The sequence below is a fragment of the Pelmatolapia mariae genome, linkage group LG7 (assembly GCF_036321145.2).
Source record: "Pelmatolapia mariae isolate MD_Pm_ZW linkage group LG7, Pm_UMD_F_2, whole genome shotgun sequence".
NCBI classification, from domain to species: Eukaryota; Metazoa; Chordata; class Actinopteri; order Cichliformes; family Cichlidae; genus Pelmatolapia; species Pelmatolapia mariae.
Genome location: NC_086233.1, coordinates 21,079,859 through 21,102,582, shown reverse-complemented (window position 1 = coordinate 21,102,582; position 22,724 = coordinate 21,079,859).

The following is a 22,724-nucleotide window of genomic DNA, read 5'->3' as shown; positions in this document are numbered from 1 at the left end:
TCATGAAGAACAAAGAAATAGATCCACAATTCAGCCTGACCCACGTGACACTGCCCAACTCAAAATGATTGCGAAGAGAGAGCACTGAAGCCTGACGTGAATCAGTGTGAACTGTGACGTACATGTGACCTGCCTTAGGGCGTGGCTGACACTGACAGATCACTACTATGTGAGCATCTGGTATGCTCAGTTCCCTTTCTAAATTATGACGTTTGGTTTACATCAAAGAACCAAACAAAAGAACTTAAAAAATGGCACTCCACAAATCAATGAGACCACAGTGACTATGTATGTCTTTTATATATAGTCTATGGCCAGCCTTCATGCAACAAATGTTCCCACTGCTCAGCAAAATGTATTATTTTATTTTTTATAAAATAATATGATTATGTTAGGACAATATTTTTTAATAATTATTTAGAATGTTTACACTGTATTGCAAACACACTGCAGTTTATGCATGGCCAAAATTCTGAGAGCTAGCCATGCTACACACCAAAGCCAAAGGTAACGTGCGATGCTTATCCTTAAATGGGCCTTTAATATACAAAACATGTTATCGTTCTGAAACAAATGCTATGTGGTGTGCTTGAAATATAGGCAACCGGAATAAAATCCCTTTTAACATTTTACTACTATGTTTCTTTAAGAAACAAGTTAGCACATAATAATTATCTTGCTGTCACACTTTTAGCCCAAAAAACAAAAAAAACCATGAAAAACTATAAACAGCACTGTAAACTTAACCTTTCCTGTGAGCATTAAAGTACACTGCTCATTTGAGCTGCGTTTGAACTGGGCTCAGGCAGTGTTTGCACAGAACAGGAGAACTAACACAGACCTCTCTATCCAGCATAATTAGACACATTGAATCAAGAGTTCAGTGCAAGAGCAAACAAAGCACTCGCTGCTGATCCTGCTGCATCAGGATCTTGTCTGTTAGGCATGTCAACAAATGTGCCGTCATTTCAACAGGACACATCTCAGTGAATATCTTCATTCACCGTTTGAAATTGCACAAATGCATAGAGCTTGGGCTGGCAAACAAGACTCGTGGGAAAATTGCCGACTAAAATGTAAATATTCTTTGGTAAATAGCAAGTGTATCCTGTTGGTTATCTCACTTCAATAATTTGATATACTAATATTATGAGACTTAAAATCCGAACCTGCGTTGTCTTTTAAGGCCTGTAAATGTGCGGTGGGAAGTGATGGCTTCACACCAACAACGTTTGCACTACATCTTTTGTTCTTCAAGACCTGCTTCCTACAGCAGGTAGGAAGATAAAGGAACCTGTGTGAATATAGCCATATTCTTTATGATGGAAGATAATGGTGGTGAAAGTGATCCTGAAAACAAAGGCCTGGCTTTGACAACTGAGTTGCTTTTGCAATAATGACAGGCAGAGGAGGAATAGAGGAAAGAGATAAAGGAGGAGAAGGTGACACCACTGTAGGCTGTGTTCTTTTCCTGACACAATGAAGTCATGGTGATTTAGTAACTCACACCAGACGCTTGTATGGAATATGTTAATGCAACACTCACAGTATCGGCTGAGAATATGAAAGACAAATCTGCAATACCCAGTTTTAGACTTTTTTTTTTTTTTTTTGCAAGGCATTGATGACATAAGAATCGGAGGTGGTGAGACTGAGGTAATGTTTTTGTATGAGCAAGCATAACTGTTAAGTATCTGTACGGTGTAATATTTTCCTCTGATTAACTTCAACAAGTGTCCTGGTATTGTTTCTGCTTATCAACATGGATAAAGTGTGGGTGCTATGATGCCTACCTGAAGAAGAACGGGGGTGTTGTTGTTGGCTGTGCTGAGAGGGGTTTTTTTTTTTGGGGGGGGGGGGGGTTGTTTCCAAAATGTTTGTGGTACAGCTGACATAATCTGTGGTTATTCAAATAAAAAAAGCATATTTTATAGTCTAACAACACACTTGTGAACACTGAATAACAAAACGCTTAACTGCCTATCACTGGAGAATTTGAGCTTTTCTGGCATTGTTTCCACTGGTGTCCCTCAGTCAAGTTCCCCCTCCTGGAAAGCGCCCAAGTGCATATGAGTATCAGCGGATCATAACTCCAGATATTGAGGTTTGCTGTGCTCTCTTCCAGATGCTGTTCAGTAATTAAAAAATAGCTTTCATTCTTTCCCTAATTCTTGAAAGCTGAGTCAAGCTTTGTTGAATCTCAGCGCTGTACTTTCCCCACTACTCCACCTCGCATTAGGTTTAATACAATTATATATGTAGGAACTTTTTGTTTTGCAAAGCCAGTGCAAAGCCAGAGAGGAACTCAAGTTCAGATGACTTTCTGATTATTTGCTTTTGGACAGCACGAGCAACGAGGTACTGACTGTGGCTGTAATCGAATTATTTCCCCTATCACTGTGGTTTGTAGCACTCAGACAGCTATGAGTCTTAATTCCTTCATTAGAAAAAAAGCGGCACAAAAGCAGCACATGTTTGTAACGTCCGCAGCTAAACTTACCCTTACAGCGCACTATTTGGCAACAGCATCTGTTCAAAAATCCCAAACTGCTCTTTGAGCATTTCAGCTTTACAGAAAAATGTCACTAATAATGTATTTAAATTGCTGACCTATAGCCCAAAACCCAAATGTGGAAAAGACCTGAGAGAAAGGAAAATAGTAAATTACCATAAATGTTTTCAGTTAATTTTCTGCAGTTGTGGCTGAAAAAGGAATTGAGGCATTGCTATTCTGCTAGCTGGCTAATTGTTATTAGTTATTTGACTGAAATATTATGTGAGTAATATTATTATTATGTAATGTACTTAATATATTAGTTAATAGATGTTAACATTGTTTCAAATAGTTTTTCCCAAATTAAAATATATGTTTACAGTTTAAAATATTATAATAATATGCAATATAGCATCTTTTCACTGGATGTGCTTCTTACAAATAACCTTAGATTAGGGGCAGATCTGAGGAGTTGGATTCATTTTCTAATCATCTAAATCTAAATCAAATTATTGAAGGATTTAGATTTGGTGTCCAGTTCAGTACTTATTTTAGATCAACAGTATATCACATGTGGTGCTGTGGCCTTGTATGTAAATCACTGCAGTGGTGAAAATTTTTGATAGTTGATGGATAGTTGTTGGTTTACAGTTCTGTCATGGTATGCAAATGGATGAAGTCTGGGTTTGTCCGGCTGCTTTGTTTGGACATTTCCGGCCAAACCTCAGTAGCCAAACAAAGTTGCGGCTGGGCTGAGAAGCACCAACTGAATTTTCATAACATTTAATAATGTAGACCTGAGCATCCACTGGTTGTAGGAAAATGTTTCTGAGGTGCAGGGTGGTGATCGTGGGTAAGGCGAAATGGCTTCAGACGACGGAGCACTGTTAGGAAGAAGTTAGCAAGAAACAGAGTGCGAGGGAGGCGAGAGCTCCTGTCGGGCGGCAAGCTGTCCAGCCTTTGCCTGCCCTGGGATTCCAGCCTTAAATATCTAAGTTATTTTTAACCAGGCCCACGTAACAGAGCCTAGCGCCAGCCCCCTTTTAAATATTTTCTTTCCTTCAGGAGGGGAAATGGAAGGGAGCCACACTTCCTGGTCATGTGATCAAGCCTAAGAAGCTGAACATGCAACAGGAGGAGTGGGGAAGGGCGAGTGAGGGAAGGAGAGGGAGCCTGGTTGGCTACTTTGTTCTCACACCAGCCCACAGAATCAGCGCTCAGCGCCTCCTTTCTGTAAAGTTTAAACCCCTCAGCTGGCCAGATGAGGCGTCGGATGAGGCAGTCTGTTTTAATCAGATGCTCAGACGTAAGAAGCCAAAAGGACCGGGGCAGTGATTGGTGTTCGTGAGCTGCAAAGGAAATGAGAGCGTGGGTACAGCACATCAGCAGACAGAGGGGTGGGGAGAGGGCCGTGTGACGTCAGGCCAGGGACCCACCAGGATTAGAAGCCTCTAAAAAGAAAAGGCCTGGGACTGGGCTGCCAGAGCTGTAGAGAATGTGTTTCTGTGTTTGACATGGGAGAATCAGGGACTTACCATGAGCTCACCTTGTTGACATATGGAGAACTTGGACCGCTTCGTGTCTCAATCTGGAACCTGAAATCATTACCAACCTCACATTACAGCCTGTGATGTTTGTCAGATTTATATTGTGTCTCATCCAAATGGGGCTCAGTTAATTAGATGATAATGTAAAATATGTCTGCCTTAATTTAATGTAAATACATATAATTAGTGGCATGATGTTACAAACATTTTGCTTGTGGTGAACATTTCCCATGTAGGAAACACACACTTAAGTTCACTTCCCTCCCTGCACACATCTGTTCTCTTATCTGCTCATTCTTTGAGATTTAAAAACAGCTTCCCTGATCAAGTATGGCCAGTGAGACATGCAATGGGGACTGCTGTAACTGTGATCAGCCGGAAACTACCTGAGTCTAGATTGTAGTCAGGTTGACTGTAGGATATTTGTGAGTTAGTGAGCCAGTAAAAGACAGACTCACAAGGCTTTCTTTCAAACATGGACAAGATTGGTCATGTGACCTGTGGGTGATCTTTGGGTTTCTGCTTAAAACTAATTTTACGTTGCGGGCCACCTACAGCCTACTTGGATCTTATGTGGGCTGGAAAGAAAATTGTCAGCACAACTCTAGGCTTAAATTGTAAGAATTAAATGTGTGAAATTACAGAAATCTATATATTAATTACTTTGACCTAAAAGGAATGACCATGAGGGGAGATCTTTATCTCAGGAAAAGCTGGAAAAGTTATGAAAATACAGTTAAAAGTCCAAAATTGATGTTCTCCTTTACATTTTCCAAGGCCACCCAGTGGGCCGGATTCAAGTCTTTGCCAGGCCAATTCTGGCCCCCAGGCCTTATGTTTGGTTTTTAATTTTCCAGTCACTCGATATGATACAGTTTAATATTTGTCCAGCATGAAATGTAGGCCAATACAGGGTTTTACTGTGAACCTTTCTGTTGAGCGCCCACATATTTTCAGTTTAGACATCACTTTTTGCTTCCGATCGTTAATGGGAGTGTCCTTCAAGCAGGTCCTTTCAAGTGGAAACATTTTCCAACGCCTCCATTTTAACTATAACAACGATTTAGCTTGTTTGGGATTAACATCAGTTGAGCATGAGGACTAACTCAAATATCTGCCCATGCTTGCTTGGCTTTCTTTCTTGTTTTTAAGCCAGTTATCTTAGGTTTGCTTAGTGACTCAATGATCTGGCCAATCTGTGTACATTTGACTCTGTTTAAAGTTTAAAGCCCTTAAAGGTGTTTGCATAGCTTCCAATAAAATTTGTGAATGGCAGGAAAACAGGGATTTTCATTTAGAAATGAATGACATCCTTGAGTATTGTAATTATATAAAGTGCAAATGAAGGCATTTTGTTTGGAAGTACAGTACTGCACAAAGTCAAGAGACGCTTAATTTCTTCAGATTTTGCTCGGAAAATGGGAAAAGTCAATATTTGGTGTTACCACCTTTATTCTTCAGAATAGCCTCACCTCTTAGACAAGCCTTCTTGTCATTTCTTTAAATAGATGTAGGGAATAGTTTTCCGGGCTTCCTGAAGGACATTCACAGCTCTATTTTGGATGCTGGCTGCCTTTTGTTACATTCTTTGTCAAGACAATCCCATACTGCTGGATCCTGTAATGTTGATGTTCAGGCTGTGGAGAGGCTAATCCATGACTTATAGTGTTCCAATGTGTGTTTTTCCATCCAGGTATGCTTACTGCATTGTCATCAACATCATTGTCATGCATAAAAAAATGAAGCTGTTTCTAATCTGATACTTTTCAGATTAAAATCTGATAGTGGTACTTTTCTGTGTTTATAACTCCATCAGTTTTGACAAGCTCCCCACCACCACTAGCTTTTTTAAAATTCTAGGCCTGCCACTTTTTCTTTTTTTTTCCTTCACTTGTACGTGACACACTGCCCACTACGCTCAGATATGCAAGGTGTTCAGCCACTGGCTCTTTGGGAATCACCTTTTTGGTGGAAAAACACAATTTTATTTCTGTCAAAATGTGTTATCACAGATTCAGCTGTGAGTTTTCAGAACAATAAAGTGCCTAAAATACACTGGTTCATCCCTTCTGCTAGACTGGTCAGTTTTAAGTGGTTCAACAAACAAACAAATAAAAAACCCATTCCTCTGAAAATTGCCAGATGACATGGAGTGGAATGAAAATGAGTGAGAGAGCAGCCAGTGTTCAAAGAAAAACTTTGAAAGGCCTTCAGAAAGCCTGGACAACTATTGCTCAAGAGCACTTTAAAAAGTCTGGCTCCTTGGAAGCAAAATATAAAGAAATGAGGGGTGACTCAAAAGTTCTGCACAGTGCTGTAGTTTCCTTGAATCCATCTAATATCAGACTTAAATACAATGTTTTTAATACTGTTAGTGCCACTATGATTTTTGAAATGGCATCAAGTTAAATTGTCCGTATATGGTTTAGGATTAAAAGGATAGTCAAAAAATTGTTAAATAGTCACATGATGGTCATTTTGCATTGCTGAGGGTCACTCTTGGGTTGAGTCGTCTGCATAAACAAGGCAAAGTCTATAAAAAAAATAGGCAGACACACACACGCTGTTTGTGGCTAGGCACACACACTGTCCACAGCATGCAGACAACAGGATGCAGTTAGTTAACCAAGCCAGAGTGGCCAAGTCTTCAGTGCACGAGCACAAACTATAGCATGTTTACAAAGACATTGATGCATTGTTTCATAACCAGAAACACACATCTGTACACATCTGTAGCCATGCATCTTTCTGAAAAGGTTCTCTTTATTTTGTCCAACCTGCAACTATGAGTTTTAAAGTACAGGCCAGGGGAACATGAGCTATACAAAACAGTCTAATTTAATATGAGGAATTTCAGTCATGCTTGTACCATAAAAGCTAAGTGTACAGTTCAGTGAGTAAACCAGGATCTTTACAATGTTAGAGAGGTTCCATATGAGTATTAAAGTTTTCTGTTTCACTGTATGAGTGCATCAGACCCTGCGCAGCTAATATGGCAATCACAAGCACTTTTCAAATGCTTAAGAAGAACACTGGCATTGATTCAAAGGCAGCTAACAGGTCGTCGATCCTCTTGATGCAGTGCTGTTAAACCAGACCTGTCATATTTTTACATCGCTTGATTAAATCTTTATGTTTGTGAGACTTACAGGAATCTAAGATGCAATGTGATAGAGGCTCAGCGGTTCGGCGACATAGAAATGGGGCCAAAAGTTTGTGATTTACATGGCTTAGAGCTTGCATGCTATTGCACTTGGAATTTTAAAGCTTTTATGATGTGGATTAAACTCAAGAGTGGTTGAGGGCTAAATATTTGAATGCACAAGCTTTACATTTAAAACTGCTAAACTGCCAACTCATCACATCCTGATGATCTCCAGACTGGATGAACACCTTTGGCTACAGGTTTACTCTCTAGTGTTATAAAGTCCTGAAATTCATATGATAATTGTTTTCAGATTTGAGGGTAGCAGGCTCCTGGGTTCCTTGTGCACCAAGTATTCCCACTGGGAGTGGTTGGGAATGTTTGACCCCTTTCGTGTATTGCTGTTTTTCAGGTTTTTCAGATTGTCGTGCTGGAAACATACCTGCAAGTGAGTAACGTTCTGAGAATTAAAATGACACTACTAATCCAAAATATCAGCATGTACATACTGCTGGATGATCCATGGTTTGTAGAAGAGAGAAAACTGTCTTGGTGGGAAAGCCCCATTGCAAAAACCAGGGAACTCCTAATAAATTTTATGTGCAATAAGAGAGGAGAAACATAAATGTCACGACTGCGTCTCCAAACCTCCCCATGGTTTAATATTCAAGCATAAATCTAAGAGGTGCAGGGCAAAACTCTGTAACAGTTGGAAAAAAGACAACTGTTGTGAAGAGCAGAGACATGGAAAAATTAGAGTTGGAAAACTAATTAAAAGTTAAAAGCAAAAGCTGATTTCTTGCTCAAAAAGCACTTTGACTGGGGAAGCCATTTTCCTTCCTCAGTTTGCTCTGTGCATGCATCTCCAGTAATAGGCAAACAACTTTTGTGGCAACTTTTGTGAGGCAAGCACCCAAATCAAATCAGAAATGGCACATTGTGGTAACCTTAATCAAACTACAAATCATTTCAGACCCATCGGCCCGGCTGGAATGCTGAAGAAAGAACAAAACTTGACAGGCACAATTTAAGTGATGGCTTCTCCAGTCTGACGTTTTATTGACATCATGCTGCCTCTAATTGAGAAGGGGGGTTTCTGTAACTCAAACCAGATGGGCCACCAGCTCATGAACTTAAAGCCCCCCTCCCCAACTCTACTCTCTCTCGCTGGCTTTCTCTCTCTCTTACACTTACAGGGCTACTCTGGCTCAATGAAATACTTAACTATGAAATAAAATGTCGTAAAACTGACCTATTTATACTGATTGTAGGAATTTGATACTATGCCATTTATCATAAAGACGCTATGGCAGGGTAAATGGCGAAAGTACTGTCTTTTCATCTTAAAATCCTCTGATTTTACATCAGATTTTCTTGTTGGAACAGCCAGGATAGACTAATGAATCCCCTTGAGGGAATAGTCTGACATTTTGTTTTCTTGCCAACAGTTAGATACCAATCACATAACCATATGGTAAATATAGCTGGAGCTATAGCTCCTATAGCCATTAGCTTAGCTTAACTCTCTAGAAGAACCAAGAATCATCTAGCCTGGCTCTGTGAATTAAATGTACCAGCATCTCTAAATAAGATGTTATGACTAATTTAGGGCTATATGCTGGCCTGGTTGTAGGATAAACCAGGTATAATATGTTAATGTGTTAACTTTAGTGGTGGACACACAAACAGACTACTGAGGGAACCATGAACATGTAGCTCGCTCTTAGTCTGCTACTTTCAAGTTTGCTTGGAGGATGTGTTCAGGAGATTGCAGTCTATGAGAAAGCATTGTATTATTTTTTTGAAAGTCTGGGAACATTATATAAAGCCAGGGAGAATAGCTCTTAATGCATTATTACAGTGCATTTGTTTTTCCAGTATACATGTAGATGGTCCCCTTGATGTCTCACAACAAACTAGGGGGATGTACTGTTGAAAATTCTTGAGCTACCCTTAATATCTTTATATTTCACTAGGAAAATGGTAACTAGGTGAAGCAAACTTTCTTAAAATAATTTAGTATTCTGCAGGAATAGTTCTCCAGGTTTCTTAAAAGACATTTAAATCTCTATTTTGGATTGGTGCCTTTTTTTTCGTTCTCTGTGAAGACAATCCTGAACTGCTTTGATAATGTCTGAGTTCTGAGGAGGCCAATCCATGACTGATGGTGTTCAACTGTGTGTTTTTCTATCCAGGTATGTTTTTACTGCATTGACTGTGTGTTTGGGATCATTGTCATGCTGAGATTGGATTTGAACCAGAAATTTAAAATTTGGATTCATCACTCCATAACACAGTCCAGTTGTTATTTTGCACTAATTTTGTGTACCTCAGCATTTTCTCCTTGTTTGCCAAAGCCTCGTCAGAACTGGCCTAAGTGGAAGGTTGGCTGTCAAGAAGCCATTGTTAAGGAACAGTAGATGGATCAACTGAAGAGCCAGATAAATCTCTCAGGTCCTGCATCAGGTCTTTGCTGGACTTTTCACCCCCTATTCCTTAAGATTATGACTTTCAGTAATTTTTTATATGCTGTAGATAGTTTTAGGCGTCTCACTTCTTCTTTTGTTCTCCACTTGTCCAGTTTTTTAAGGATACACTGCACAGCATACCGAGATATGCCAGGTTGCCTAGTAGCTCTTTGGGAATAACCTCGTTGGTGTTTAAATTCTGTTGGATGCCTGCCAAACTATATTATTTTTGACATTTTTTGTAGATTCAACCAAAGAAGTGCAAATACATGATGTTGTGCAACAGGCTGATGGTAACAAAGTGCCTAAAGACACAATTTAAAACTGGTTCTTTGCTAAGGTGACTGTCATGTGTAGACTGGTTCATTCCTCATATTAGGTGCCTTTTCTCTGAAAATGGTCAGGTAGAAGGACTGGATTAGAAATGAACAAAAACACAGCCAGTGTATATAGAAACAATTGGAAAACCTTAGGGGAGCCCGGAGAACACCACTTTATAAAAGAAAGTGTGGCTCCTTGGAAGCAAAATATAGCAAAATGTGGGGTGGCTCCACATTTGCACTGTACTTTATGCATCTGCACTGAGGCTAACTGTTTTCTCATGATTTCATTCTTTTTTGCTAAGCTAACTGGTTCCTGGTTTCCGCTGTCTATTTGTTAGACAGTCTCAGCGGTGGTGTCAGTCTTTTCAGCACAACAGAAATAAGTGCATTTCTCCAAATGTCAAACTGTCAAAGTTCTTCTTTGAGCCCAAAGTAAAAGTATACATGTGCATGCACTGTTAGAGAGGAAGAGAGAGAACTATTGCATAGGCTGTTCATTAGACACATGGATTTAATGAGTCTGAAAAGAAAACTGGATGTTAGAAGGGCACTAAATTAGTAGGTTCGCATGGATTTCTTTAGAACCAAAATGGGAAATTTGCCACATTAGCAAAGCACTTTCATTTGCAGACATTTTTGAAAAGACATCAGAGGCTTTGTGATTTTATACCAACTGCGATCAATTGTGCACTTAGAAGGCATTAAAGTAAATTCACCAGCTGCTAATGACATTTATGACACAGCATGGAGACTATATGGCACTGTGAGCAAATAGAAGAAAAAAAACCGCTGAGACGTCCTTAAGAATTAAATTAGGGTTTCCCTGGCAGAACCTTCCACATAAATGGCCATAAAGATGACAAAAGCATGGCAATCATTAAAGTTTGGCCATTTTGTCACTCTGAACAGTATTTTTTGCCCACAGATTTTATTGATGTTTAATAAGAAAGATGGATTAGAAAAAAAAATCCACATCAGTGTTCATTACTGTATCGGAAACGCTGGAAAAAGCACTCATTAAACCACTGGAACTGATGGAACTTATAAGATAAAGCACTGATCCCATTAGCATCAGCTGCTCGTACAAGAACACTGTTAGGGGTGCACACTGAGAAAGAGCTAAAGAGATTTCACTACAGCAAAACAACTTACATTTAATGGTATTATTTATTTACTGTGCTTTAAGTCAGTTTTCTTTCTTGGTCTGCTTTGAGCACAAATGAAAGGCAGATAATCAGTTGGCATTTTTCAAACATATTTTTCAGCTACTGTATACAGTGCATATGTATTACAGTTCAGATGTCTTTCCTTGAACATATTTAGTTCTTTAGTACTTTAGTACAATTTACCTTGAGTGCTTTTCCAACAATACAGCCACCGACCTCTTTAAGAGAACTGGGAGATTCACTCTGTGGGTTTTTTCAAGCTATGTGACCTTGTTGCCCCTGCACTGGTTTATAGCCCTTACAGTCAGAGTGGAAGCTCTCCAGCTTGTTGATGGTGTGAGAGCATGTGGACTTATTCCATTATGCCAAGATACAGTATGTATGCCTGCTCACATACATGGCAGACATGAGCTAGTTACATCTGTAGCAGGGAAAAATTGATGCAGGGTCTGTGCTGTCAACATTAAGGAACTTAACAAAAAGCCAGTATGACGTGAGCATGCAAACGCCATGTAAGCATATTCCTTCACACACTTTCACACACCTCGACTCTGTGTGCTTTAGGAAAAATACAACTTTTGTTTGCCTTGGAGGCTTCAGCACCTGTTTCGCCACATTCACATACAGCACGAAAGTCATGCTGCTATTTAAAGTGCACCTGTGTATTTTCTTATTAAATAGGTTAGGGACTCCTTCCTGACTAGAGCAAATAAGTGCATGAGCTGGCTCCACAGTCTGCAGAATGACGTGAAGACAGGAACAATCAGCAGTTTGTGTACCTGTTGTGACGGAGAGGTCACTGAGACTAAACGGTGGTGTTCTTGTGCTCAGAGTTAGCCAGGAGCTATGACTATCCTCATTTTCTGATTCTACATGTGGTTGTGTGTGTCTGAAAACAATCCTTAAAGAAGACAACTGTATAGACTTAAGATGATTACACCATCAGTTTCGGTGAAGTGGCAACCTCCAGGGCTGAAAAATGAAGCCAAGGTCCATGTGCCAAAAGCCATATGTTCATTGGTTGACCAGCTCAGGCTGGCTCCAAAAGTGGATCAATCCCTATAGACTCCCATGTTAAAATGCCAACTGTGTAGGAGATATAAACATTTTTACAACCTAATATAAATGAAACTGTTGGTTTCAGTGTCTAATTGCTTAAGAAAACCAAGGGACAATGCCGAGGATAGGGCAGAGGGGGGTGCTTGCAGGAGACCAACCCGTGACTGGGTCCTTAGCCCATCGATCCAGGCCAGGCATGGCCCGAAAGCGCTACATGGGCCCGCCCTTCCAGTGATTCGCTCACTGAAAGGACTGTAGGCGTTCGGTGCTTTGTAGACCAGTTGGCAGTCAGGGGCAGAGGTCCTGGCAGTCTGATCTCCAGTTGACAAACCAGGTTTGGATTGGTGGAGTATCACATATGACCATGAGCTCTGGGTAGTGACCAAAAGATCGAGGTCACAGATACAGGGAGCCACTTTTCCTCCACATCGAATAGAAGCAGCTAAGATACTTCTGGCATGTCCTACTGGGAGGAGGTCCAGAGTCAGACCTGGGACATGATGGAGAGATTATACCTCTCGCTGGCTTGGGAATGCCTCAGTGCACCCTCAAATGTGCTGGAAGAGATTTCTGGGGAAAGGCCCCCCAAAACGGATTTGGATAGGTTGTACAAATAGCTAATTTTTTACTTTGTGAAAGTATTTCTTTAAATTAAAGAGACCCCAACAATTATGCAATGCCCTATGAGCAAGCACGTAGTGACAGAGGGAAGGAAAATCCCATTTCAACAGGAAAAACCCCCTGACAGAACCTTAGGCAGGGCCAGTCATCCACTGTGTATCATTAAGGCTACATCCACATTTATATGTGATCTGTGGTTTCACTCAAGCATCAGACTCTGGGGAGTTAAAAAGGAAACCAATACAGCACCAAAAAAGTTGGAAAGTTTCTCTAGTGGCCACCTGAGGCTGGCTACAAAAGTAAGCTAGCCCAAAAAGACTCCTATATTAAAATGCCTAGCTTTAAAACATTAAAATGGATGTTTACATCCTGGTATAAAAAAGGCTTTGGCCTCTAAGTATTTTCCCCTTCATAATGTGTCCATAGGGGTGAATAGGGTTGCATAAGAGGAATGGCTGCTTCAAGGGAGAGGCTTTCAGTTAGACGCAGCCAATCAGCATCTGCTACGACTCTTCTGCTCTGATTGAAGCCTCTGCTGCGTTCTAGTTTTTAGAGTATTGTAACAGAATTGTTTAATGAATAACATGGTCTCCCGAATGGTACTGCACGTCAAAAGAGCTCTTCACTTCATTTGTGTTATACCTGCCAACACTCCTGTCCTTCCATGGTTTCTCCAGTATTTTTGCCTTTTTTCTTAAGCAAATCCCATAACTTAAAGTGTGACCCTCACATTTTATTATGAAAAATTGGGGAAAAGAATCCATCTGCAAGCCTTGTGTTGTTGTTTAATGTTACCTAAGCTGACAAATTGTAAATGAAGTGGAGTCTACATGCACAGTCCATGCACTACATGCAATTTTAACCCATTTGTCAATGAAAGCTGGCACACGCAACCTGATTCAAAGGGTGTGTGCTGCTACTCTATGCAGGCAAACAGACCAGTCAGAGGCTCCAGTACTCCCCCAAAGGATTTTAAACATAGCTTGGGCTCAGAACCATCCAAAGTAATAATAGAATTATACATATCAAGTTATTTGCTCCAATCTGGGAATAGGCAGCCTCCTTCAAATGACCGATCCTTGCCGGTAGCACTGCTTAAAAGAAGCATTATGGGTCAAGACAGACAATGCTTTTGACAATGGTGATTTTAAACAAAGTCTAGGGTTCGAATTGTTTGAAAAAATAAAAGCAAGCAGTAAAGATTTACCCCAAAATGTTTACTCTAAACATCAAGTTACAGACTTCACTATTTTCTTACACCAAACTACTCTGCATATACAGTGACACCAAAATGTATTTAGTTGCTCACACATGCAGGTTACATTATGCCAAGACATATTTGTCCTAAATGTTCCCACCAAAGTCATTTTTAGGTTCCAGTTTGGCTCCCTTAAGCTAAAGTGGAGGATGGAGGATGTAATCAATAAAAAATGTGATCTGTTTCAAATACCACACTGACTTTTTTATATTTTTATTTTTCTCCTTTAAACAATACTTGCACGTCGCCTTGTTTGTCCTCGCATTTACAGCACAGGCATGTGCACGGTTGCCTCTCACCAGCACATCAACAATTACTTTCCCTCGTCCCATAACAGAAGAATCCTGATTGTGTAACCGTCTGTCAAACCAGTTTTTTTTCTCCTCACTACTTAAATACCGAACCACAAAGCTGCAGAGGGAGGAAGGACCCTCCCCTCCCTGTGACTCATTCTCATGAGAGCGTAAGCAGCCGCTACACAACATAGAGTAGTATTCCATGACTCCTGCCATTATCTACTACCGTCATGTCGTCTTCACCAGCATCATCATCATGGTTGGTGTTGCTGTAGTGCCGGTTCCCCGTGCCAAGCTGCTGTAACTGACAGCTATGCAAAAATATGTAGCAGTTGGGTTAGGTTGCACCTCCATAGAAATGTTCAGCTGTTGAGTTTGTTTCTTTTTCTGAAAGTGCAATTTGAGATTGGACTGCTAAGTCTGGGTAGTAAAACAATCCAAACTACATAGTGACAAGCAGCAAAAGTATGTGAAAGCAGAGAGGGATATTTGGAGTGAAAGAGTGAGGATGTGTAGATGTGAAGTCCAGGAGAAAGCCAGTGAAGGCAATCAGCAGGTGCCGAGGACGAAGAAACTCAACTCTGGGTCAAAGAAAGACTTCGTCAGGGGGATTTTCCAGTGAAGTTTAGGGTCTCTGTAGTATTATGTCACTCTTACAGCTCCATTAAGCCGTAATGAGGGTGTTACCTAAATTATAATGTCACAGTGGCTACTGCCAGCAATACTATTACACTTGGCTTCATAAAATATCAAACCTGTCACTGTATCAGCTTTTCTGTATGACAGTATAGAACACAGCTCTGGTCAGTGTCTGAAACCAAGAGGAAAAATGGCATATAGGAATGTGAAAATTTGCTTGGGCACGGATCAAAGTGTGGCACCGGCCACTGTTGGGACATGCTCAGAAAGCACGAAGGCACAGAAACCACGTCACATGCCATTGTGAGAAAAACGCTAGGGAACCGTGCCAGAGGGTAAATATCCACTTGACGATGGCGTGCGTGCTGATCTGGAGTACACACCCTCTGCCCACAGATAGGAGGAGCCTTTTATCTTAAACTATACACACACAGGCTCTGTAATGGTGACCAGACAGAAAACTAACAGCACAGAGCAATGAGAAACTGCTGATGGAGCATCTTTAGTGAACACGGAAAGTGTTAAGAATGAATAAAATGGTAAATAAATATGCATTTAAGGCCAGACTGTTTCGCATGTCAAGTGCTCGAGCTGTGGTGCCTGTCTGAAAAATGTATACGTTAATATAAATGCTACAGGGTTCAACCACTTGTCATTCCTTAACTAAACGCTGAAATAGCACTCCTTTTCTGTTCACTCCTCCATAATATGTTATTCAGCTCCTTTTCAAAGGGCGTCCTTTTTCTAAGGATCATTGCCCGAGCCGCAAAAGTTGAGAAACAGAGGCGTTTTTTGTCACTGACGGGAGCAATTTGATGCTTATCGCAATTTCAGTGCGCCACTTGGTCTCCACTCTATGTCGTGGCCAGCTACGGCACAAAATGTTACAATTTTGCAATAGGATACATTAAAGTCGACCACAGAAAGCTGGCCTCATAGAGCAGACCACAGTGACAGAATACACCTGAGGAGCTTCTCAAAGGGACTGTTTGTGACTTCACTGTCTAAACAAAACTAATAAATGTGCTCAGAGCCAAGGTCCATTTCTTAAACACACACAAGCACGCAATTATTGGCAGCTAATTGGCTAGCATAGCGTTACGGTACAGGGACAGCGCGGTCATTAAAAAGACATTTCCTGTTTGAGTTCACTGATGCTTCCACTGATAAGCACAAAGACACACTCTCATATTATCGCCGATTGCAGGCACCAGTCTAAAAGTAGAGAAGTTGAAGCTGGAAGGTGTCATAATGTAATTTTTGTTCATGCAGGCCTATTTGAGTCAGACGTGAGTGTAGTTCAAAACACTGTTCGAGAGAATCAAGGTATCCATTAAGGCAAAAGCACTCAGTAACACAAGTAAGTATGCCTGAAACAAAATCCATGATACCTAGCTACTTCTAAAGGCATAGCATGTTTATACCAAGTGAGCTGACTTCAACGTTAAAATGCCCACCAAAAATGTTGTTATAGCATAAAGCTAACGAATTAGGCTATATACTAATGCTGATTAGGAAGTTGGTTTGTTACCGTGCAGTGTGCCAATCCAGTCTATTCATATGTCATGCATTTTCTTTTTTTCTGTATAGCCTTTAAAATGCATTATGACATCATGAACCGGTGCGTGATGTCACGATGGCTACACGAATCTTTTTAAAATCTTGAATGGAAAGGAAAGGTCTGCCCTTATAGAATTCTGCAAGCTGAATAAAAGAATTTTGTATATTTAACTCTGTACAGCTATAAGCAGTGTTTGGGGTAACGTGTCCATGTTACTGTAATCACATTACAATTTTGCATCAGTGATGCTCTAATGTAATTCACTATTGAACTCAATACAAAAAATTCACATTGAGGTCATAATTATATTTTAACTTGCGTTACAAGGTTTCTTAAGTTATCTGCATAACACTCATTAAAAAAACAAAAAATATGTGTTTTTATTAATGCACACTTGCACTACAATTAGCTGATTTTGGTTCATATGCAGGGAGGAGGAAAAGGGTCGACAGCTTTTGAGGAGTAGACTACTTTTTTTATTGCATGAAGGACAAGAGCGGGAGAGTAAAATGCAAACTTCCTCAAGGACAGAAACATCTGTATTATATGACTAACACAGCATCAGCTCTCTGCAAGCATCTGCTAACACAAAATAGCTAAGAGCTGAGTGTATGCTGAACCCAGCACAGCAGCCAGAGCCTGATCTTCAATAGCTAACAATGGCAAGTCGGGCCTCCATTTCTACCAGTACACATTTCTAAAATAAAATCTCTGTGGCGATTGCTTTGAAGTGTGCTGAGCCTGGTTTTCAACTTTGTATTTATTTATTTATTTATTTATTTTGGGGGGGGGTGTTCATATGTAAACACTAAATGAAAGATCATATGTGTGTCCCCATTAGGACAGAGTTATGTTTTGGTGCTTTGGACTATAGCCTCAGGTATTTTGTTGACTGACAATTATTTCATTGTCTCATTGTATTTCAGGTCTTGTTATTCAGTAATGTTATAGTAATGTGACAAGTAGTGGTCTTACGTAATGCACTGCGTTACTTTTAAGAAAACTAATGTGTAATATGTAATACATTACTTTTTAAAGTAATGTCTGCAGCACAGGCTATAAATCATCATCACTACCAAACTGTACAGGAAATCAGACACATTCTACCTCATTATGGTGCTGCTAGCATCATCATTCTTAAATGCTGTGCATTATACGTGTACTACATTTCACACTGATCTGTCAAATAGTGGCTGCAATAGTTCCATCTGGACTAAAATGGCAACATGTGAGACTAATACTGATATTATTATTCCAGTTACTCTTTGAAGTGGCCAATCCTTGTTGGTTCTGTCCATCAGTGTGATTAGTAAATCACAACTAATGCTTTTTTTGTAGCTTTTTTTGTTGTGTTTGTTTTTTGCTTCAGCCTCTGCCATTATTTTATTTTATTTTTTGAACTATGACATAATACCTCATTGTCATTGTCTCTATCCTTACCTTACATACATTCATGCACCTATTGTAGCCTGACGTAACCTTAGACTCAGACCTACTTTCACTACATCAGAGGAAAGGAAAGGACTTGCTCGAGTGTAAGGAGGCATACCTTCGGTCAAAGGGCGATGACCTCATAATTTTATGCTGTCCACCCGCAATTATGCAACATTCCCAGCGCCACCCATGTTGGCGAGGCTAGGGAGGAAGCGCTGAGGACAGACAGATCTCCCCCTCTCGCTCTCCGGGGGCCAGGAACAGAGACAAGCCAGAGCTCAGATATGATTTTGCAGGAAGGAAAAGAGAAGGGAGGGGAGCACTGGATAAGAATGTTGCTGCTGCTTTATTTTATCCTTTCGCTTTCTTAACTCTGACCCAGGCTTGTGTTATGAATGCCACAGAGGTGGAGTTATTACAGACACAAAGGCAAGCCAGGTCTAATCTTGTTACTATTCATTTCACTAACAATAATAGGCTCCTTTTACAGAGAAGGCCATAATTCAGATCCATGTAGTTCAAGGGGAACTGAATGAAGCCAAACTTATGCAGCGTCGAGAATGGCTACTGCCACTTCATGCTAGTTGAAGTGGTTTAGTGACTGGCCTCAGCGCCTTGCGACATTTTTAACATTCCTACAGTCACCTCAAAGCCTTGTCTGTTCTCTTCCGCTTTACTTTGCAGTCCTTTACTGAACTTGTTCTCGGCTGACTAGCAGGTGATTGAAGTGCTGTGGACTACAGGGCGCCTCAGTCTAGCTAAAAAAAAAAGGAGAAGACAATTACTACATCAGGAAGCTTCTGTCAGCTGGAGGGATACACACAAGAAGGGCCCAGCCAAAAACAAGGAATGCAAACACACCCATGTAAGCCTATCTGCTTACCAGTGCTGGAGATATTTGGATCTACTCACCTTGTATTTAAAAAGTCACTGTAGACAGCATCCATGCCTACCCTAAGTCTCTCATCTCCTCCCTCATTCTTGTGCCATGACGGGGCACTTCATCACCAGAATCTCTCCATCCACCTAGTAGCAAAGATTTGACACGACGCTGGCAAAGGAAGTGGACCCACACCCTCTTGGCCAGCAATCAACCACTACAGACCTCACTACCTGTCTGCCTCGACTGTTACAGTCTGGCAGTCAGCACTCCTGCCCTGCCCTCCACAGTGTCAGCAGCTAGTATATTAAACACTCTTTTTTAAAAAAGGTAAACATTGTCGGAAGTGTAAATTTTTGCACGTCACATCTTTTTTTTGCCTTTGTTTTGTATTCTCTTACCCTGAGGCAATTTTTTCGGCTGCTTTATGCTTTGCACTAACTGCACTGGAACGCAAGCAGTTAAGAAATTGAAGAAATGGATGAACAGATAAAGAATTAAAAATAGCTGGCTTACAGTGTGTAAATATTCCTGCAATGTTCAACTAGTATGGAACACCCAGAAACCCCTTTATACCGAGAGTCAACACTTGAACCTCAAAGGCATTGTTCCTCTCACAAGTACTGCACTAAGTGCTGGAGCAGGGCCAAAACAATTAAAGTCTATCACTGTCCAAACACTTACAGACTTCCACCGTATCACTAAATCTGTATGTTTACCATAACATATCAGTTTCTGTGTTGGCCATTTTATTTTAAGACGCGTTCATAACTGCAAAGGCAGACTCTGAATAGCGCACGCATAATTTTTTTATCATTCTGTTGGGCACCGTTTCTTAAGCGGGCCATGCAAACATTGGCAGACTTATTTTTTCCTTCCTCATCCCTGACTCTCATCTACTAAAAGTTGAGCTTATAAAAGTAAATTGCACGTCTATAAACGAACCTCCTGGGTTTGTGGGGCCATATTCGAAGTTGCTTCACTGCAGCAAAACAAACCCTAAATTATGTAACATGCAGTCATACTCTCTACACCAAAAATAAATAAATAAATTAATAAATAAAGTATCAAGTTGGTTTGGGTTGCTGTGCTTCTTCCTTTATCTGTTTTTGACAAAAGTCCTACATTGTCAACAAAATGTATAAGTTTCTATTTTTAAAGAAGATCACCAAACCAAGCCACAGCTTTCTCATCTAAACCCTCAATGCTTAACAGAGCACAGTTTTTATGATTTTGTACTTTTCAAATACAAAAGTCGTTTCCACTGTGGTATAAACGACTGTTTACTCCATTCAGATCTGTTAGTCATTCTCCATTCAGTAGCATGTTAGCTAGTCAAAACTTGTCAGTGTAAGATACTAGAAATTTCTTCTGCGTAAATGTGGTGTCCCATTTGACTCTCATGTTACATTTTCTGCACTGCTAACTGATTTATGTTATTTCTTTGTATCATTTTCTTTAAGATTCTATCCGTTCAGTCCTGCCAGCTCTGTATATTTTATGTGAGTGGTCATACACATAGTTATCCATACATTTTCTGAAGTGTATAAGCAGACAGGTGAGGCTATGATTTGTGGCTCCGCTCCATGGTAACATTCCACCCATGAATACCTGTGTCTCTCGTTCTCTGACTGCCCTACTTTCACCCACACATGACTCATCGCTAGCCTGCTATCTGATAAAGACTCTTTGTCCTGGCCTCTATTTTGAGAAAACAAGTTTGTGTACCTGCGTGTCTCCTGTTACTATTTTCAAATATCCTACCCATTCCTCAAATAATATTTTTGCTTTCTTAATGCTGGCAGTACTGCATAATGTGCCTCATTTACTGTTGTCATAGCCTAAAGTTATGAGCAGCCACAGCTGCTGATATAGTCTTATCGCTTGTGGACTGCGTGGGAGGTTTGTCGTGCAATGTAGTGCCACAAGGAGGCCACGCAAAGTCCAAGAAATTATACAGGGTTTTGCTTACTGACAGGAAGGAGAGGACAAAATTAAGCTTTAAGCCAAACCCACTACTCCAGTGTACACTGTAAGCAATTGTAGAGATTAGATTAGAGTTGCTATCAAATGTATGCGGTATTGTGGCCCACGTATGAGCTAAATCACTGATTACAGATGGTTTATGAATTTCCAGTAACCTACATACTACAAGTTTGGTGAATGAATGCCAAAATGTTCCAACTTAATTAAAACTTATTTTTGTTGTGGATGAAAGACAAAAAATATTCTAATCCTATATATATATATGTGTGTGTGTATATACGTGTGTGTGTGTGTGTGTGTGTATATATATATATATACGATAGATAGATATATATATGTAAAAAGAGAGAGAGAAAGAAAATGCTATATGACAACATGCTAAACTGAGAATAGGTGTAGAGGTGTTCTGTGTAATATGTTACAGTATGTTATAATCACAAAGTGTTATACATTACAAGGTGTAATCTGTTAAAAAGTGTATTATGTTACTAAGTGTAATATGCTACCCAGTGCTAAACATTACAAGGTGTAATTTCTTAAAGCATTATAGGTTACAAAGTGTAACATGTTATAGTGTAGTGTGTTACAAAGTTATTTTACAGTGTTATACATTACAATGTACTGTAACATAGTAATGTGTTATAGTACATAAAGACTAAAGACTAAATTCAGTAATCACATTAAAGTTACAGTTGTCTTATTACTTGTGTTACAGCGGCTCCTCAAGTAAGTAGAAAGAAGCAAATAGAAAGAAACTATTTACCAAAAAAATCATCAAATATGCTTTTTTTCCCTGTGCACTTGCACTACAGTCACCTGTAGATATTCCTTTATTTGTAAAAAGGTTCAATTTTATTTTTTACTGTTATCTAAAATGCATTTTTTCCACACATTCCTTTAGTTTTCTAAAGGAAAACTAAAGTGTGCAATGAGCAGGACACAAGACGCCCACTCTCCAGTAGAAACTGCAGCACACTTTTAGATATGTTAGTTACACGTTGCTACAGTCCAACATCAGATAGACTTTGCACTTGGGACCCGGTAGGTTAAAGGGAGGCTAGTGTCCAGTCTAACTGCTTCAGACATTTTCTTTCTTACGTGCTCCTCTGTCAGGTGAGGTCTGGAAAAGTTCAGAGCTTCAGTATATGTGTGAAAACGACTTCAGTCTCTTAGTCTCCATTATCGTTTCCACCTCTAAATCAATCATCTGAGCTCTTTTCCTTCCTGCTAATCTTTCCTCTTTTCTCCTCCTCCCCCTCCACTTCCTTCTACTCCTCTTCCTCAATCTTATCCTGCTCCAGTACAAACGTAATAGTGAGTGTCCATCCAAAACTCTGACTGCAGAAAACCCCAGAGGACACTGCATATTTTCACCCTGCCCTAACAAGCACACACACACACACACACACACACACACACACACACACACACACACACACACACACACACACCAAGTACACATACCCCTCTCAGCTGCCTGTCTAATCACCACACCCATCTGCTTGACATCAGCCTGTGATGTCATCATGGGACCAACGCTGGCATGCTGTCCAGTGTAACTTCATCATCAGCAGCATCATCTTTTGGCTTGGGTTGGAAAAGTCTCAGATGGGAGGCAGCTGGATTGTAACAATTCCTTCACCCACTGCCTGTGTGTGTACATGTGTGTGTGTAGAAGAAGGGAGGCTGAAAGACGCAGTTGCTCTAATTTAAACAATCTGAGGCTTGGCTTTCTTGCGCTAATTTGTCCAGTTTATAAAGTGCTCTCTGCTCAGATTCAAATCGTGTTTGTCAATATTTTAGCTGCCTGGTAAATATCATGATGATTACGTTCATTAAAGACTAAA